General features: G+C 41.0%; 1 non-coding gene across 1 annotated transcript; it reads right to left on the bottom strand.

The window, feature by feature from the left end:
• Positions 1-6,773: 6,773 nt before the first annotated feature.
• On the bottom strand, positions 6,774-6,845 carry Trnaw-cca. The gene has a single exon. It is a non-coding gene; the product is annotated as a tRNA-Trp (tRNA).
• Positions 6,846-20,054: the final 13,209 nt, after the last annotated feature.

Raw genomic sequence — 20,054 nt, forward strand, 5'->3', positions numbered from 1 at the left:
TTTTTTTTCATTACTACCTATTCAGCTTTGTCCTCCTAACTGGTTGTTGGTTGATTTCCTGTACATCAGTTTTGTACCTCACCATCTGACTGATTTTTTTGTTTTTAGTAATTTTTCAGCTGATTCTTTTAGGGTTTCCAGTTGTGTAACCACATGGTTGCAGTAGACTGAAGTATGGATTCTGCCCAAAGCAGGCTATACAGAGTTAACCCCACAATTGGCTTGTTTATAGAAATGAGTCTGGCCAAGCCTACATGCCAAGGTCAGAGTGACTTGCACCCAAATTCCATTCCCACAACTAAAACTTTCTAACTAGAGGACAGTGTTCTAATTACAACTATATATTTTGTCTTTTCTGTCCCTAACTCAAGAATGCTTTGTCTTGCCCTTCAGGAGCCTCCCTTACGTTAATTTCCATAGAAACTGCACTATTTTCTAGTGTAGTCTAGCCCTTGTACATAGCTCAGCTTTACCCCAATTGATTACTGATAAAAATCAGTGGCTTGAACTGACTGGTGCCTTTGTCTGTTGTACTGGCATCGGTCATCCTGGCACCCCACTTTCTCTCTCTTAGTTATGTCTTTTAGGTGTTTTTCCCCCTCGGGCCTGTGCTATGTACTGGGTAGGACACTGGAACCTAACTGCAGGGGTCTCCAGTACATGGCCTGCGGACATGCTACTGTTGTTGCCACGGTTTGGACACAATTTGAGTGTTCATGTTTTGGAATCCTGGTTCCCAGTGTGGTGATATAAGCGGAGGAACCATCACGAGGAGAGGTCTAATTCTAGGCAACAGAGACATGACAGAGGGTATCAAAATCCCCAACTAGAAACTATACTACAAAGCCAATGTGATAAAAACAGCATGGTACCGGCAAAGAAACAGACCCAAGGATCAGTGGAATAAGATTAGAAGATGCAGAAACAACTGCGGACATACTTAATCGCCTCATCTTTGACAAAGGAGCCAGCCATCCTCACTGGAGGAAAGATAGCCTCTTTAATAAATGGTCCTGGAAAAAACTGGATTTCAACCTGCCGAACATTAAAACTAGACCCATATCTATAACCATGCACTAAATTAAAATTAAAGTGGATCGAAGATCTAAATATTAAAACAAAAACACCCAAACTTCCTGGAAGATAAATTAGGTAGAGCTCTCAAAGACATTAGCATAGGAAAAGACTTTATGAAAAAAAACCTCAGTAGCACGGGAACTAGCACAAAGAACCAACAACTGGGATCTCATTTATTGAAAAGGAAAGAAGGCAAAGGGAAAATTATGTGAAAAAGAAAAAATGGAAACAAAGTCTTTGTAAATAAGAAGGGGTCGAAGGGTGGAGGGGAGGGGCATGGGGAAAAAATAAGAACCAAGATACCTCATGTAAAGGTACAAGTTCCCAATGATGAATGTAACTGTACTGTATACCTAAAATGTAACAATAAAATAATTTAAAGAAAAAAAAAAGAGGTCTAGCGGGAGCTCATTGAGCTTCTGCCTTTGGAAAGAACTGACTTAGTTCTTGTGCAACTCAAGACAATATCGTTACCAGGCATGATGGTGCACTCTTATTACCCCAGCATGGAGAAGCTGAGGCAGGAGGATTGCCTAGAGCTCAAGACCAGCCTGGACTACAAAATGAGTTCAAGGCCAGCCTGAACTGCATAGTGAGACCTTGTACAAAAGCAAGACTGCCCTCCGCAGTCTCTCTGACTTCTTCTCTCATCATATGAGCTCTCCCTCTCATATGCATTCCCACCAGGATGTGATGGAACCAGCCCACCCTGCAAGAGCTGCTGCCCTGCTGTGTGGACTTTCCACCTCCAAAACTGTGAGCAAAATAAACCTCTTCCCGTTAGAAGCACCTGTCCTCAAGTATTTTGTGATATTAATGAAAAACTGACTAATACAATTTTCCAAGCATTTGATTTTTGTCTTTGACCTAGAAAGTAATTTACAAGCGTTTTTTTGGGGGAAGGTAAATGTATTAATGGGCTGGGTACAGCTCAGTTGTAGAGCATTTGCTTAGTATGCAGGAAATCCTTGGTCTAATCCCCAGGAACACAAACAAACTAAGAATAGATGTCTTTTTAAAATATCCTGGGCCAGGGATTTAGCTCAGTGGCACCGTGCCTGCCTCACAAGTACGAGGTCCGAGTTCGATCCCCAGTACCAAAAAAATAAATGAATAAAATAAAATACCTTAACACACAAGGCTAGTGTTAGTAGTCTATTCTTTGCTGGCCTCTAGTTTCTGAATGACACCTATGCTTTGAATCTTTGTTCTTTGTGCAGATTTACTTTATGTCCTCCCATACGATCTAAGTTTCATAAAATGTTCCATCTGAATGCACGAACATGTTCTGTAACTGCTATATGAGAATCTCTAAACATGTCCATTTGATCAACCCTGTTAACTTTATTTTGAAATCTGTTTTTTGTTGCTGGGGACTGAATCCAGGGCCTCTTTCATGTTAAGCAAATATTCTACAAGTGAGCCCACTGAACTATACTCCCAGCCCTTATTATTCAAATCTTGATATCTTTAACTGATCCATCTGCCTGAGGATCAGTTAATTACTAATATCATCTCTACTTTTGATTTCTTTTTGCCATGCTTAGTGCTGTTCCAGTGAGTTGCACCCCTATCCCTTATCTCCACTCCTTAGTGATTACCTTACATTTTAACATGCTGTAGTCTCGTGTTAATAGTCTATTCTTCCTCTCAAACAATATAACCATTTTAAAAAGCTGGGGATTTAGCTCAGTGGTTCCGCTACCTGCCTCTCAAGCACAAGTATGGTGAGCCTTTATGGTGAGCCTTGACATAGGCACAGCCATGATTGAATTTTGAGTCACCTCGCTGGCAGGGATGTGCTGTCCCCCCTTAGTAATGGGCTAGTTCAACTGGTGGTCTGACCTGTTGCCTAGCAAATGTAACCCATAATACTTGTTTTGTAGAACCTTGTGACCTTTGTAGTCGGCTATACTCTGTTTACACTTTTGGTTTCGGTTTTAGCCTATATATATACCCCACCCTGAAAAATAAACGGGGCCTTGATAGAAGAGAGCATGAGCCTGGAACTAAGTTCGTGAAACTGCTCTCCTGTTGTTCTTCCCTCGGGTTTGGGACCTGCTGGCAGGATTCTGACGTTGCGGCTCGCGACACACAAGGACCTGAGTTCAATCCCAGTACCAAGAAAAAAAAAAGTTACAATATAACCATCTTACAAGGCTTTACTCCTGAATTCTTTACTCTGGCTCATGTGTCCAGTATTTTAGTTCTACTTTTTAACTCCATAAATTTCTGTGATTGTTGCTAAGGTTTGCTATACCCACAGAATCACCACTTCCTTTATTTACCTGTCCCTGCATCCCAGACCTTCTGCTTGGGATCATTTCCCTTCTTCCCGAAGCAGGCTTGTTCATCCCGGGGGAAGAAAGGCGGTCTTAGTTACCTTCCCCATGCTGAGACAAAATACCTGACACCCAAAATTAAAGGGGGAAAGGTTTATTTTGGTTTACGGCCTGTAGAGGTTTCCGTCCGTAGCTGGCTGTTTCCAAGGCAGAGGGGCACTTCAGAGGAAAAACAGTTCTTGGCACACAGAAGGCTGCAAAACAGCGAAGTAACAGCAGCTTCCTTCTGTCCCTTTGTAGTTCATCCAGGCACCAGCCCTTTGGGTAATGCCAGCCACCGCCCAGGGTGGGCATCTTGAATCTCAGTATCATAGTCTTAACCCCAGTATTACACCCAGCATCACATCCTAATCCAGCCACCTGCAAAACTCCCCACCTGTGACCGCATGAGGCTTTGGGGGAACATCTGGATACAAACCATAACAGTTGGTGAGGATTTCATTTGTTTGAAAGTGTCATTATTCTTGAGGAAAAACTTCCTAAATGCAAATTTTATATAGATATATGTATTTTTACCTATATACTTTCCTTTGAGCACTTTGGAATTCTAAGCACAGCTTTCTTGGTTCTCATTGTTGCTGCTGAGAATTCTGCTTCAGTGTACTTGTTATTTTTCTGTAAATAATTGTCACCCCCCCAGCTGTTTAAAAAATATTTCCCTTATTTTATGTAGTATACAGTTTCCTTATACTGTATGTGGATTACTTTTTCTTATCATGTCATTCCATGCTTAGGATATACTGTGCTTCTTCAGAATGAAGATTTGTGTTTCACTTCTGAAAAATCACGAGCCATCGTCTCTTTGAATATCGCTTCTCCCCTATAGTCTGCATCATCTCCTTCAGAATACTTTATTGAAGTGTAAATTTTTTATTCTGATTTATTATCTCAACACTTTTTCATCTTTTCTATCCTTTTGTCTTCTTGTATACATTTAAATTTGATCTTTGTATTAGTTATCTACTGTTGCATAACAAATTGCTCCCCCCAATATGTAATCTTAAATTGGTAAACATTTATTATCTCACACAGTTGTTTGATTGTTTGTTTGTTTGTTTGAGACATGGTTTTGCTATATTGTCCAGGCTGGTCTTAAACTCCTGGCCTCAAGTGATCCTCCTGCCTCAGCCTCCCAAGCAATAGAATTCCAGGTGCACAACACTCCACTGGACTTTCTCACAGTTCGTGAGGGTCAGAAGTTTGGGTGTGGCTTAGCTTGTTGGTTCTGGTCCATGGTCTTTCATGTGAACACATTCAATTGCAGTCATCTGAAAGCTCATGGGGGTTCATTCACGAGGCCGTTGCCTGGGAGCTTCGGTTCCTCATCAGGGGAACTTTCCAATGGGACTCATCAGTGGTGTCACAGCTGGGCAGCTGACTCTCCCCGAGGCCAGCAACCCAGATGAGAGCAATCAGGAAGCCACAGTATCTTTATGAGTTGGTCTCAAAGTCACATACTATCACTTCTGCTTTTTATTACATATAGTCATTAAGTTCAGAGTACACTCAAGGCAGAGGATTAAGTACCACCTTTGACAAGGTCAAAGAATTTGTGAACTTATTTTGAACCACTACAATATTCCGTCTTATTAGGGTTTTTTTTTTCAGCTATGGCCTGCTGTTTAATGTACCTACTGTTTCTAATTTCAAGTATTAAATCTTTTATTGCTAGAATTGTTTTAGTTATTTTAAATGTACTGATCTTTTCGTTGCTTTTTGTTCTGTGGTCAATTTTTTGGCTCCCTCTTCTTTCTTTCTTTCTTTTTTTTTTTGTACCGGGGATCAAACTTGGGTACTTGCACTTGGGTACTTGCACTTGCAAAGCATGCGCCAGAACCACTGAGCCAAATCCCTTTTTTTTTTTTTTTTTTTTTTTTTTTTTTAATTAAACATGTCCATTGTGTATTCTCTATCTGATAATCCCCATACCTGAAGTCCTTGGATCTGAAACTGTTGTCTACTGTTTTTTCTGCTTCTTATTAATAAAGTCTTGGCCAGGCGTGGTGGTGCATGCCTGTAATCCCAGTACTTGGGAGGCTGAAGCAGGAGGATCACTGTGAGTTCGAGACCATCCTGGGCTACATAGTGAGTTCCAGGTCAGTCTCAACTACATAGTGAGACCCTGTCTCAAAAAAAACCAATAAATACATAAATAAATAAATAAAAATAAAGTCTTCTCTTTTAATTTACTTTCTCTTAAAATTCATTGTAAGTGAACTGTTAGAACTTTATATACAGAAAAATTTAAAGCCCTGATATGAAGGTGTATTTCTTGTGCCAGAATGCTGTGTGTTCTAATACCCTGGGAAACTATAGTTCCTTGCCCTAAAGGCTTTGGACCCTGCTGGTGGAGCAAACTCAGATGGAAGATCATGATCATAATAGTAGACCTCACAGAGCTTCTAACAAGATTTATTAAATGTTAATGGTATATATATATATATATATATTTTTTTTTTTTTTTTTTTAAACATCACTATGTAGTTATGTAGTCCAGGCTGGCCTCGAACTCATGGCACTCCTCCTACCTCAACCATCTAAGTGCTGGGATCGCAGGCCTCAGCCACTGCATGTCTATTTTTTAAGAATCTGCCTCTATCCATTTTTCCTCATTTGCCAGAGGTAATCACTGTCCTAGAGTTGATATGTATAAGTCTCACCCATATTTTAAATATTGATCCAAATTAAGTACCATATGTATTAACGGTTAAGCATCCCTGATCCAAAAATGCCAAATGCTCCAAAACTCATAACTTTTGAGTACCGACATGATGCCTGCCACAGTGGAAAATTTCATACTTGGGTTGGGGTGTGGCTTAGTGGCAGAGAGCTTGTCTAGCATGCATGAGGTCCTAAGGTCCATCCCCAATACCGGGGGGAAAAAAATCCAAACCTAATATTATGGGTCGGACTTTCAAAATGCAGATACATCAAAAATACTTTATGTACTTACGTTCAGGCTATGTATATAAGGTATGAATGAAGAAAGTGAATTTTGTTTAATTGAGAAGAGAGTTTAAGGTAAACAAGGAGAGATACGTAGACAAAACCCAGTACGAGACTGAATGGTCAGCCCACCTTTGGGCAGAGATCTCTGGCAAAGGAGTCCCGGAGTGATTTGGACCAACGGGGGCAAGTGGGTGTGGCCTGGAGGGGAGGCGGCACCCTCCCTCCGGGATCGCTCCGGGACTCCTTGCAACGCCTCACGTCGGTCATCAGGAGGAATCTCTTTCTCTAGGAAATGCTCAAGGAAAGGAAAAAGGAATAGGGACTCCCTCGGCTCTGTGGAGGTACAGCTGAACTTGAAGTGGCCTAACTTGTCTCCTTTTTGAAGTGCGGGAAAAAAACCCGGGCTGACCCCGACGTGACTTGAACACGCAACCTTCTGATCTGGAGTCAGACGCGCTACCATTGCGCCACGAGGTCACATCGGCTCTGGGGCTCTGAGTTGCTAAAGGCCTTGCTCTGCCGGCTCCGTCCGAGGCTCCGAAAGCTCAGGATCGGCCGGGTGTTTCCTCCCGGATCCCAGGGTCTGGGGACCGAGCAAAGAGCCCCGAGCCTCACTCTCGGGAGCTGGGAAACCGGCGCCTCCGAGGCAGCCGAGTTTGAGCTGCGGCGCCGCCTCCCGCCGTCACCAGGCTGCGACACTCGAGCTCCGCCTCCTCGGTGTCTCGGAGGGACCACAAGTGGGACGCGGGGTTCTAGGGGACGCCGGGCTCGGCCCAGACGGGCAGAAGTGGCCCCAGGTCGCCGGCTCCCTGGGTGTGCGGGAGAACACCGCGGCCCCGCCCCGCCCCGCCCCGTGAAATGGCAAAGTCACTGTCTCCCGGCGAAGGCCTCGCGACATTCCGAGGCCAGGACGCGGGGCCCCCGCAGCCGGGCCCTCCCTCCCTCCTCTGCTGACCCCTGCGGAAGAAAGAACTGGGGACCCGGGAGGCGGCACCCACAGCCGGCAAACAGCTTGATAGGATAAGCAAGCTGGAAAACGAGCCAATTTTTTAAAGCCATGAATAGTTTTTCCTTGAAGAAAGTCAGGTTATATATGGAAGAAGATTAGGATCGAGGAAAAATTCCACCAGCAAAAAGTACTCTTTGCTGATAGTTCCACGTGCTGTATTTCTTCCAGATTTTTACCCACTACAATATAGGAGTTTTTTTTTTTTTAAGTTTTTTTTCCCAATGAACTGATCACACACAAACAGAAAAGTATCTGAATTTTCAAAAGGTGCAAATACTGTATCGAGGTGCATCCAGATCAAGATAAAAAAATAAATAATCAGCATCCCCTTTCCAGTCACTCCAAATTCCTTTTTGAAATGAGATTATATTGTCAATAACATTTTGATAATTTTTAAACTTTTTTTTCCTTGACCTGTACATTTGAGTTAATGCTTTACCCTGGCATAATTTTAAAGAGTTTATTGTCTATCTCTTAAAGTCTCTGCTTTTTTAAAATTCCTATTCGGTGAATAAACTATTAAGAAAAAGTTATTAAATAAGGTAAAGCACTATCCTGGTATGTTTAAAGACCATCCGTCTTAATAAACACAACACCCACAGAACCTGGTGGATTTTAGAGAAGGAAAGATCAAGGATGGGCCCCAGTCCTTGCAAAAACGAAAGAGGTCCCCAGTGGCTTCTGTTGCTCCTAGAGAAGCTTGTGGGTGGAGGGGTCTCCACTGACAGAGGCCACTGCTTCATTGGAACAAAATATCCAACACCCATGACTTAAAGGAGGTTTATTTGGCTTACAGTTTCCAGTGGGTTCAATCCAGAGTTGGCTAGCTCCAAGGCAGAAATGGCATGGTGGAGGGGCCTGGCAGACGACAACTGCTTCACCCAATGGCATCTAGGAAGCAGACAAGGAAAGAGCCAGGGACAAGAATATGCCCTTCCAGGGGACACCCAAAGACCCACTTCCAAACAGGTCCCAGTCCCTACCAGCACTTTTAGGACTGGATTCATCCATGGATGAATCACTTTCTGAACACATGAGACGTTGGCCAAATATTTCAGATCTAAACCGTAGTAGTGCCTTACCTGCTCACCCTGACTGGCTCTACTGCTCCTTGCAGTTCTAGAAGCCTCAGCCCAGAAATCATAAAGAACTGCTTCTTTATTTTACAAAGTGTATGTGGAAAGAATAAACCTTTTTTTTTCCAGAAAACAAATTCCTATGGAAGATAAAAATTTTCAAAATTAAGAACAGTCAATGATCACTAGATTAAAAAAAGATAAAGATAATTAACAACATTGGCAAGGATGTGGGGAAATAGATACTGTAATACAAGACTAGAAAAGAGCCGGGCATGATGGTGCATGCCAGTAATCCCAGCACTCCGGAGGCTGCATCAGGAGAATCACTGCAAGTTCAAGACCAGCCTAGGCTACATAGTGAGTTCAAGGCTAGTCTGAACTACATAGTGAGATCCTGTCCAATAAGGGAAAAAAAAGAAAAGAAAAGAAGCAAACTGGTACTCCCTTCTCTGGATTGTTTTTTAAGTGCTGTCCAAGCATTTCCTCTTCTATAGAATATGAACTAAAGAAACAGTTGAGGATGAAGGCAAAGGTGCACCCTCCAAGATGGTTTTCATCAAAATTGTGTTTTAATAATGAGGCATTAGGGCTGGGGATGTAGCTCAGCAGGCACAGCACCTGCCTGGCAAACATGAGGCCCTGAGTTTGATCCTCGGTACCAAAAAAGAACAAAGTATTAATGAAGCATTAGAGCCATCTTCACTGATTAGGGTTTGCGTTCAGCCTAGATATCCCAGGCAAGAAAACTGAACTTTTCAGGTGCTTGCCTTAACACTGGGTGTCCAAGGCAACTAGAAAAGGGGATGCAGGGGTGAGAACACAGTCACTGCATTGGAGGGATAATAGTATTATGCCACAGGCACACTATAAGTATTGAAAACACATAAGGTTTGGCTTTCTCGTCCCTGTTTAGTTTAGTATCATCTCAGACCTGGGAAACTGCTCTGTTTGTTAACAAGAAAGTAATTTTTACTTGGCTCCTATTTTCTGAAGGGCTCAGACTATCCCAGCTCCCCAAAGTCCATGTCTTCAATAATCCTTAACAGATTCTAACCAATGACCTATAAACTGATCCCTACCCCCAAGAAAATCATGCTACCGTGTGGAGTGGGTTATTTGCACCACTGTTGTGAAGGTTTATAACAGCCTCAATATCATAGGCATCTGCGGGGACACTGAGTGTGCTGGGGGAGCAACACATGTGAGAAGCCATTGGTCAGTGGGAGAGCCAGGCCACCAGGAATCCCTAGCCCAGTCTCCCAGCTGGTGGGAGCTCGATAGAGAAATTAGGTGGGAATGGCTTGCCCTGTGTCTCAGTTACTTTCTTGCTGAGACACAATACTAGACACCACAACTTAAAGAAGAGGATTATTTTGGCTCACAGTTTGTAGTGGTTTCAATCCTTAGTTGGCTAGCTCCAAGGCATGACCATGGGAAGCAGCGTGATCCAGGAGAGGGGAGGGAGAGATACACTGCCAGGCCATGCCGCTGTGACCCATTCCTCTGAACAGGCTTTATGTCCCAACATCATGTTTAGCTTTAAACTTATCAGTGGACTAGTCAACTGATGATTATCATGCCTTCATGATTCAGTTACCACCCATCTACGAGTACGTGAGGCTTTGGGGGACATCCAGATATAAACCATAAGACCCTGTGCCACCCCATTGCTCCTTCACAGAAGGACTACTTCTGGAGGGTGGTGACCTCGGCTTGAAAGCTGAGGTGGTGAGGGCTGGCAGCTCGAGACTGTCCACTAACTGCCTCCTTGTGGCTGGGTAGTCCATTCTTAGAACTGAGGGGCACATCAGGCATCTGCCACAGCATGCACTCCACTTTCTGCTTTGTTTCCCTCTTTGTTTCTCACCCGTCTCTGATGTCCTATTTAAAAGCATCAGTGTCAACTATGAATGAGTCAAACCTACTCCTCCAGATTCCTGGGAGTAAAATCTCTGGATCAGCTTCTACTGTCCTCTGCTCTCCCTGTCTCCCGTTAACCTCCTTCCTGCCAGAATGTAGCCCACAGGAAGAAAAGGAACTCCTGTTTGCACTATGACAGAAAACCTTTTCTCTAAATCCCAAACCAGCTAGCAGTTCAACTCTTCAGAAGGAAACCTACCATTGAAACTAGCACACTATGTTTTCTTTTGGGGAATGGAATTAAGGCTAGGGCCTTGCATGTACTAAGTACATGCTTTAACTCTGCCCCAAACATTCTAAACTTTTATCAGAAATACCCACTGGGGAGCAATATGGGCAGACAGTAGGTCTCCCTCAAGCCTCATCTCCTAGACTGGCAAAAAAAAAAAAAAAAGGCTACTCAAAACTCGTGAGAGGGAAATAGAAGTGGAATCTGGCTTCTGTGAAGAGGTAAAAAGAAAAGAAGGGAGAGAGGGAGGGAAGGAAAGAAGGAAGGAGAGAGTGGGGGAAGGAGGAAGGATTTGGAGAGTTTATAAACTTTAAGAATTTAGATTTTCATGATTATTTTGTTGGATGCCAGGTGTTCATTTTTTGTCTTGTGACCCTTTCTTAAAACAGAAAAGTCGTAAAGGATTTACCAGTTAAACAGTTGCTCCGTCTCCCCTCTTGGTCCTTCCCTCTTTTAGAGCTTCTGTGATCTCTTAGGCTTTGGTTTTTCTGAGGACATGATTCAGTTTAAACCCACACAAATCTGGCCAAGTGGAATGACCTTCCATGGCCTCTGCTACAGTTTAGATCTGAAATGTCCCTCAATGGCCCCTGTGTTGAACACCTGATCCCCAACTTGGTGCTATTGGAAGGTGGTGGAACCTTCAGGGTATGGGATTTAGTGGGAGGAAGTTAGATCACTAGAGCCACACCCTAGAACGGGACAAAAAAGTTTATTTCTTACAAGGTGAACGCGCCTGCTGAGTGTCATCCATTGAAAAGGCGAGCTGTATACACATTGCAGTGTGTGCTCCTCCACCTTCTTCACTGCGTCTGGCACCGTAAGACTCCTGGCTCTGCCTTCAGACGCAGAATGACCATGAAAGGTAAACGTTTCGCGTCAATTCGGGACATCGAGTCAGCCACGACAGTGCAACTAAAAACACTAAAGAGGACCTCCCGAATCGCTTTAGTAAATGTCAAGGGCAATGGGACAAGTGTGTTCAAAGTGAGGGGGAGTATTTTGAGGGGTATTCATGGCAAGATGTCTTTTACTGAAATAAACTTGTTAAAATGTAAACATTCACCGGAGTTTTCCATCCTAAAGCATATATACGTTAATATTAGCCATCAGGGGGCGCTTCAAGCACAAGGCTGGGAGAACCTCTGCCTGATCTTCCCGTCCCTGGGTGGAGACCTAGAATTTGAGTCTAACCGCCCAGAACCTCAGCCTGGAAGGTCTGCGGCTTCTAGCGTTTCCTTTAGGTGAACGGAAGCAAAGAAGCTACCAAATAAGATGCCACATTCTAGTAAGAAAGAGTATATCTTCTAGTAAGTAAGAGCCCCTTAATTTGTGCAGAAGTTATTATAATGGGGAACTGACATCTGACTTACATCCTCGGCTTTGCTTTTATTCTCAAATCTTGAGCTGTAGTTTGGTCTTGGACAACCCTTTCTTCTTTGGGTCACAGACTTCTCATGTGTAGAATGAACATTTCAGACGCACGATGTGGAAGATCGCATCTGGTTTAGGATTTCCAGGGTTCGCACATTTGCTTGGTGGAGATTTTCCTCCATACCACTCCATAAATTTTCCTGAGTCTGTGAGATTTTTGAAACCAGATAAAACTAGTGGATTCTTTCTGCATATTGCTAGGTGGTCTTCGGCCACCCATGGTGCTGGGTTACGCAGTTCTGCCACCTCCTGACTGGTGCCCAGTTCTTGGCAATCCCTCTTGCTCTGGCTTCACACAGGGTGAAGTAACTGGGAATCTCTCTGTGTATCTTTCCCCCACCGGTGGTCAAGGCACTAAAGCCTGTCTCTCGATGGAAAAAAAAATGTGTCATTATCATTTTCTCCCAGACTCTCAAAACCCATACCCAAACTTGGTTTCTAGCAAAGTGACAATTTTCTGGAAGGTTGCAAACAGTTTGAGATGGGTCTCTGCAGATTCTTCCCAAAATCTTTGAACCGAATGGTCAAGGGAAGCGAAGTGCTGAGAAGAGGGGAGAAAATGAGAGGCTCCTGGAGCCCTGGCAAGAAATTAGTGGCTGGCTCTGCAGTCTTCTCCTGCACCCTAAGTCAGCCCAGGGCTAGATACTAGAAAACTCAAGATGCCCCTACACACACGAGCCCATGGAAATCATTCCAACTAGCATTCCTGAGCCTGCTTGCTTTGCCATGCTCATTCCTTCCATCAGAAGCAACAACGGACTTCTGCTTGCGCTTTCACCCATCCTTCTCTGCCTTCTGACCAAGCTCAGAGCGTCCTGTGTGGCCCTGCTGAGGCAGTGTGCTCCTCATCAGGAACATAACAGTCAGATCACAGTTATCTCCTGATCTTTTGCCTCACCATATTGAATGTAAGCAAACTCCTAGGTATGCAGTAAAGTTCTGACCCTCATGGAAACTCTGCAGCTGTGCACTGCACGTGTGGGCCATGTGGGACCCACCTGGAGCTTGCCTGGAGAGGTGACCCAGGGACGCCAAGTGACTGCTGGGAGCAGAGGAACATTGACACTTCATCTTCACTTTACCAGTCACTCACTGGGGGTAGTTGTTGTCTTCCAGGCTACTAGATTCGTAAGGAGCCACAGAATGGAGTTAACCTCCTTTATCTGAAGAGGAAAATGGGTCTCAGAGAGGAAGTGATACCAACATAGCAGAGTATAGTTCAACCTTGTTGCCTCTCTCCATCTTGTTCATGGCCTAAGCCAGGCTGTAAGTGAGAGAGGAAAACTATAAGTGAGCCCACATAACAGAAGGAATGAATGTTCTTCTCTTGTAAGAGGCTTGAATCAGAAAGAGTCCAAGGAGATTCCTGAAACAGAGGTGAATAATTTAAACCTGCCCTACCTGCAAATAAGTTTGCAGGTTCGTTGATTCCCATCACAGAATAAGAGGCATGGAAAGGATTTATTAGGCAGAATTTTTAAAGTATACACTCAAAGAAATAGAATGAGGTAGTCAAGAGAGGAAGAGGTGTGCTATTTTCTGGCTTTGGGAACATTTATGTTTCTTTTGAGAGGTAGAAACCTATGGAAAACATGCCCCACCCACCAGAAGGATACTGGCTTATTTTACAATTATTAGCCCAGTTGTTTTTTTTTTTTTAAACTGGTTAATTTAAGCAATGTTTGAATTTTATCAAGCTGCTCTTTATTTTAGGTTTATATTTTAGGTTCATATTCCTTACTTTCTCAATAAGCCAATTTATGGTCTTAAAATATTTTTAAGGAATTTTGGGTTTGACAAGTCTGGAAGGAAAGAAGCCTAACTTAACCAAGGGAATCATGGTATGAACAGCCTTGGGTAACTTGGAGCAGGGCCTAGAAGTGGCAGTTTTCTTAAAAATACACTTTTTAGTTATGATTTTCCTTGTCTCATTCTATCTTCATTTCTTACTTCAGAACTATTCCTCCCACCACCACTTAAAAGTTTAGAAACAAAACAAATGGGTCAAGGATGGGTGCTCATGCCTATAATTCCAGCTACTCAAGAGGCTCAGACAGAAAGATTTCAAGTTCAAAGTCAGCCTGGGCAACTTAGTGAGGCACCATTTCAGAAAAAAATTGAAAAACACTAGGGATGTAGAACAGTAGTAAAGTGTTTGCCTGGCATATACAAGACCCTGGGTCCATTGCCCAGTACTGAAAACACCCAAATAGAATACATTTTTCTCTTTCCTTTTGTCAAGCTGACCAGGCTCTCTGTCCTCATTCCTGCAATTATCAATTGCTAACTTTGTTATCTTTGTTAGAGGAAAACAACAGTGCCAAAGGGTGATTTACAGTTTATTGGTGAATTTATTGGGGCTCAGAGAGGTGACCTGTCCAGAGTCACTGAAAACAGAACAAGTTGCTAAACCCAGTATTTCCCTGCCCAGAGAGCAGCAAGGGCCCCAGAAGCCCACTAGAAGTCTGACTCCACAGACCAGTCCCTCTGGAGTTTGCATAGCTGGTGTGGTAGATAACCCTGGTCAAGCCACGGTCTGGTTACTGGTGTTAATAAAAATTATGGTGGGTCCTTAGCTACCTTATTCACTGGATCTAGCACCCATGTAACTTCTGCTTCTTTCCCAAAGTCAAAATGACCATGACAGGTAAATGTTTTGAATTGATTTAGGACACGGAGGCAACCATGACGATGCAACTAAAGACTCGTGAAAAAGGGTACCCAGTAGTGCTTCAGAAAGTGCCAAGAACGATAGGATGAGTGCGTTCAATGTGAGGGGAGTACTTTGAGGGGGATTGGTGATAATGTGTCTTTTACAATAATCAGTTGTTAATTTAAATATTCACCATATATTTCAAGCACTCCTCCTACATTCACGATACTGATGGAGAAGAAAATGCCAACAGAGAGTACTGAGTCAGCAAAATTGCCCTTGGAAAAATGAGGGAGAAATTGGGGCTCTTACAGACAGATAAAAGGTGAAGGAGTTCATCGTCACTAGAAAAATCGCTAAAGACAGTTCTTCCAGTTGAAATGAAAGTACATGAGACAGAAACACTAAAGCATATTAAAATATAAAGTTTTCTGGTAAAAGAAACATAATATAATGGATACAAAATACAGAAATATATGGGCCAGGGATTTAGCTCAGTGGTTCTGCCACCTGCCTCACAAGCAGAAGGTCTTAACTTTGATCCCCGGCATCAAAAAAAGAAAAAAAAACAGAAATATGTAATTTATGACATTGATAAAGTTTTGGAGGAACATATAAAAGAGTACAATTTTTGCATGCAGTTTAATATATATTATTACAGCTCTAAGATGTTTTCTACAATCTCCACTGTAACTACAAAGAAAATATCTATAGCAGATGCACAAATGAAAATAAAGGAATCAAAAGCATGACACACACACAAAACACATACACAAAGGAAGGCAAAAGAAAGAAAAAGAGGAACAGATATAACTATAAACCATATGGAAAACAAGGACCAAAATGGTATTATAAATTCTTTTCTATCAATAACTATTTTAAATGGACAAAACTCTGCAATCCAAAGCATAACCAAATACATATAAAAAATGAGACTGATTGAGTTGGAGGTGTAGCTCAGTGGTAGAGTACTTGCCTGGCATTTGCAAGGCCTGGGTTCTAGCCCAGAAGTGGAAAATGAAACAGAACAAAATAAACAAATGAACTCTATGTTGTCTACAAGAGATATACAGTTTAGATACAAGAACAAACATAAACTGAAAGTGACAGGATGGAAAAAGATATTTTATGCAAATGGTACATAAAAAACAGCAAAGTTAGTCATTGATACACCATAAAAAAAAACTCTAAATTGAAAACTGCCAGAAGAAACAAAAAAGGATAATCTCTTGTATAATGGTAAGTCAATTCACTAAAAATATCATAATAATTATAAATATATATGTACTTTATCTACAGACTTATAAATCTACACATTTTCATCATTCCATACTTTGCTTCTCTCTAGACTTTCTTTAAAACAATATGGACCATTTTTACTAATGAGGAATGTAAACTCACACTGGCTAATGATATGAACTTAAATTTCTAGAGAATGAGTAATTTAAATTTTGTACATTTTGAACTATAATTTGGCTTGATTCAGTTGTTCTGTTTATAATTTGCCCAAATTATAAATGTGAGTCACAGAATTGAATGAATCCATATAATTTATTTGTGCATGTGAAAATACACGTGCACATATATACATGTGTGTGTGTGTGTGTGTATATATATATATATATATGAAAGTTCACACCAATGTATAAAGCAAACACTGGCAGAGGCGAAGAGAGAAACAGAAACACAACAACAATGGGAGGTTTCAATGCATCACTTTTAATAAGGAATAGATTAACCTGACAGAAGATCAATAAGAAAACAAAGGACTTGAGCAACTCTGTAGATCAGGACTTACATATGCACAGAACACTCCACCCAACAAAGGAATACACATTTTTCTCAAGCACATATAGAACATTCTTCGAGACATATCATATGTTAGGCCATGAAACAAACTTTAACAAATTAAAGAAGACTGAAATCGTATTAAGTATGTTTTCTGAACACAATGGAATGAAATTAGCAAAAGAAAAGTAGGAAAAAATCACAAATACATGGAAATTAAACCACACATTCTTGAACAATCACTGACCAAAGAATAAATTACAAAAGAAATAAGAAAATATCTTGTGGCCCATCATACTAAATACATCATACTAAAACTACATGGATGCAGCAAAATAGTACTGAGGGAAGTTTATAGCAATAAACATCTTTAGAAGATCTCAGAAAAGCAACCTCACTTTACACCTCAAGGAATAAGATAAAGAACAGGTTTTACCTAAAATTAGGAAGAAAGTCATAATCTATAATAAGCATAATTAAATGAAATGAATAAAAAACAATAGAAAGGGCTTTTAGCTCAGTGGTTCTGCTGCCTGCCTCACAAGCGCAAGGGCTTGAGTTCAATCCCCAGTACCAAAAATACAAAACAAAACAAAAAATAATAGAAAAAATTTAATTGAGTTGGTTTATTGGAAAATATCAAGAAATTGACAAATGCTTAACAGGGCTGAGGAAAAAGAAAATATTCAAATAACAAAAATCAAAAATGAAAAAGGAGACATTACAACTGACATCACAAGAATTAAAAAGGATTATAAGACTCTAATATCTTAGTTCATTTTCTGTTGTTATAGCTGAATGTTACAAACTGAGAAATTTATAAAGAATAGAAGTTTATATATATCATGGTTCTGGAAGTTGTGATATTGAAAATCATGGTGCTGTCATCTGCTCAGCATCTCATGCCCTCCTGCTGGATCTTTCCATCAGGTGATGAGATAGAGCAAGAATACTAGAGAAGATCACTTTTATAACAAAGCCACTCCTTCAAATCACTTGTTAATCCATTAATCCTTGAGTGAATGAATCTATTCGTGAGAGGAGAATGCTAATGATACAGTTACCTCCCAAAAGCCCCAACTCTCAATAATGATGCATGGGAACCAAGGTTCCAACACATGACATTGGTAGATACCATAGCAACTACTATGAACAATTATATGTCAACAAATTGGATGACATAAAAGAAATAATATATCCCTGGACACAGATCACCTACCAAGATTGAAGCTTGAAGAAATAGAAAAATATGAAGAAACTTAGAACAGAAAGGAAAGTGAATCAAAATATTCCAACAAAGGAGAACCCTGGACTAGATGACTTCCCTGGAGAATTCTACCAAACATTTAAAGAATTCATGCCAGTCATTTTCAAACTCTCCCCGCAAAAAGGTAAGAAATGGTACACTTCAAAACTCACTTTAGGGCCAGGGATTTAACTCAGTGCACAGCACCTGCCTTGCAGGCACAGGTTTCAAGTTCGATCTCTGGTACAAAAACAAAACAAACAAACAAAAACACCTCACTTTATAAGGCCAGCATCACTTGGATACAAAAAGCTGAAGATACTACAATAAAAGGAAACTATAGGCCAATATCCCTAATGAATACTAATCCAAAGATCCTCAATGAAATACTAGCAAACTGAATTCAACAACATATTAAGTGATTATACACCATGACCAAGTAGAATTTATCCCTGGGATGCAAGGATGGTTTAACATAGGAAAACCAATAAATAGAATACAACACAGTAACAGAAGGAGGGACAAAAATTATATGATTATCTGAGTTCACATAGAAAAATGTTTGACAAAATTCAATCTTTCATGATAAAAATCAACAAAAGGACTAAAAGGAAACTAACCCAGCACAATGAAGGGCATATATGAAAAGCCCATGGCTAACATCATTCTCAATAGTGAAAAATGAAAAGCTTTCATTTAAGGCCCTGAAGAAGGTAAGGATGGACATGCTCACCACTTCTGTTCAACATAACTAGAAGTCTTCCAGAATAATAGTTAAGATAGGGGCTGGGGATTTAGTTTAGTGGTTTCACCACCTGCCTTGCAAGCAAAAGGCCCCAAGTTCCATCCCCAGTACAAAAAATAAATAAATAAAAGAAAGAAAGAAATAGAGGCAGAGTAAAAGGCAAGAAAAAGGTTCATCCAAATTGGAAAGGAAGAAGCAAAATGAGCTCTGTTCACAGATAACATGATATTATCTGTAAAAAGTTCCAAAGATTATGCAAAAAAAAAAAACTGTTAGAAGCTGGATATGTAGTCTATTCCCTCAATCCTAGCACTCTGGGAGGCTGAGGCAAGAGGATCACAAGTTCAAGCCCAACTTCAGCAACTTAGCAAGACCCTGTCTCAAAATTTAAAAAAAAAAGATAGAAAGAGCTGAGCATATCGCCCATTTCCAAGGTTCTGTGCTCAATCCCCAGTACCAGGGTGGGGTTAGGGTAGTTGTGTTTCTATACACTAGCAATAAACAATCCAAAGAAGAAATGAAAAGAGTAATTACATTTACAATAACATCAATAAGAATAAAATACTTAGGAACAAAGTTAACCAATCAGTTAGGATTCAAGACTTACTCAAAACTGCAAAACATTGCAGAAAGAAATTAAACAAGAAGGTCTAGAGGTGTAGATCAGCTCTGGAGGGCTTGACTAGCATGCATGAGGAACTGGGATTGATCCCTAGCACCACAAAAAAGAAAAAAAAAAACAAAAAGAAAAAAACGTATGGAACAAAACATAGGCAAAAGTTTCATAGCATTGAAATGGACACTGATTTCTTAGCAATGACACCAAAGGCACAGATAACAAACAAAAATAGACAGATGGTACTACACAAATTTAAAAACTTCTATGCAGCAGGGAATACAATCAACAGGATGAAGAGGCCAATGAAATGGGAGAAAAGGTTTGCAACCCATATTTAAAATAAGGGGCTAATATTTAGAATAAAGAATTTCTACAATTCAATATCAAAAAACAAAAGCCCTAAAACAACCTGATATTTAAAATGGACAAAGGAGTCGAATAGACATTTTTCAAAAGATGTATGAATGGCCAACAGGTATATGAAAGGAAGCTCAACATCACTGATTGTCAGGGAAATGCAAATCAAAACCACAATTAGATAGCATATTATACTTGTAAAATGGCCACTTTTTAAAAAAGTCAGAAAATAACAAATGTTCATACAGATGTGGCAAAATTGGGACCCTTGTGTACTATTAGTAGGATTGTAAAATGGTGTCACCACTGTACAAAACAGTGTGCAGGCTCCCAAAAACTTATAAATAGAATTACAATGTGATCCAGTAATCCCACTTCTGGGTATTTATTCAAAAGAATTGAAATCAGAGTCTTAAGACATGGTACCAGATGGTAAGATGTTCAAAGCTGGTGTCTAGAAAGCACTCAACCCCTGTATACTTAGTGATGGGTAAAAGAGTGAAGTAGACCAGGCAGAGGGTACATCTACTGGTGAGCAAACTGAGGGTCACAGGAGGTAAAATCAATGGTGACAGGGCAGAAGTTAGAGACTAGGAAAATCTTAGAG

Source organism: Fukomys damarensis, unplaced genomic scaffold (genome assembly GCF_012274545.1).
Source record: "Fukomys damarensis isolate Sample0158 unplaced genomic scaffold, DMR_v1.0_HiC HiC_scaffold_13, whole genome shotgun sequence".
NCBI lineage: Eukaryota > Metazoa > Chordata > Mammalia > Rodentia > Bathyergidae > Fukomys > Fukomys damarensis.